Raw genomic sequence first — 1,231 nt, 5'->3', positions numbered from 1 at the left:
CCATCCGTGCTGACGCCGACTCAAGGATGCCTCGGATCTGCCGCTTTGTCATCATGTAATTCATCAAATTTCTTCCATGCAACACCATCCGATGTGTGTACCATCATCAGATTCCCATCTGCATCTAGTTCGGTTCTTTTGCCCGTTTTGTGCCATGTCATCTGTCTGGCCGTCTCTTCGACCATGAAAAGACGTTGAAGTCTTGGTACGATTGGCATATACCGAAGAACACTAACGGGGATTTTGGTCTGCGTCTTCTCACCCATACCGTTGTCTACCACAACATACCTGGAAGACTTGCAAATGGGACAATAGTTCAAGTCTGCATATTCAAGCCTAAATAAGGCACATCCTTTCTCACAGGCATGTATCTTCTCATAGGGCATCTTCAGTGCATGGAGGATTTTGTCCGACTGGTACAGGTTTGCAGGCATTACATGGCCTTTGGGTAGAAAGCGTCCAAATACTGTCATAATTGCGTCGTAGCATTCTCTGCCCAAGTTGAACTGAGCCTTCAGAGCCATTACTTGTGAGATGGCATCCAACTGACAAAGCTCAGTGTGCTCGCGGAGCGGACATTTTGAAGACTCCAACATTTCATTGAAGGCCTTTGCAGATTCCTCCATCTCCTCGTCCGAATCCCGAGCATCATCCAAGTCTTGCACCATGTTTTCCATCCCGGTACCATGCTCGTCGGTGCGACGACGAACCATCTCAGCTCGGTCACGTTGGGCAGACTCACCATGAAATGTCCACACCATATAATTGGGCGTAAAACCACTCTTCTGCAGGTGTTTGCCCATTTCAGCCTCTGTCCTCTTTTCCCAATTGTCGCACCGGAAACAGGGGCACCAGGTTTTCCTCTGGCCATTTGCAAAAGCGGCTTGCACAAACCCCTTGGTTTTTGTGAACCATTCAGTGCTCCATTTGTTCTGACCAGTGTGACCGGTGTACATCCACGCACGATCACTCATCTTGACTTTCAGAGCTACTGGACACACACAAATATATATATATATATTCATCAGTTGATCTAGTTTGTCAATTTTATTACGTCCATGCAACCTACACTCTAATAGGTAATGATAGGTCCTAATCCCACCCGAGCATGTGTAGATTGGGTTCATTTTCCCATGCTATGCTCTGGATCCGACGCAAAATTTCGGCAGCACCTCGCCGCTGTTCTCCTGATACACGTCTCCGCAATAAACAGAGAGGATGTGTACCCAGA

The sequence above is a fragment of the Aegilops tauschii genome, chromosome 4 (assembly GCF_002575655.3).
Source record: "Aegilops tauschii subsp. strangulata cultivar AL8/78 chromosome 4, Aet v6.0, whole genome shotgun sequence".
NCBI lineage: Eukaryota > Viridiplantae > Streptophyta > Magnoliopsida > Poales > Poaceae > Aegilops > Aegilops tauschii.
The sequence above is the reverse complement of the archived record's forward strand: the minus strand, read 5'-3'. Positions refer to the sequence as shown.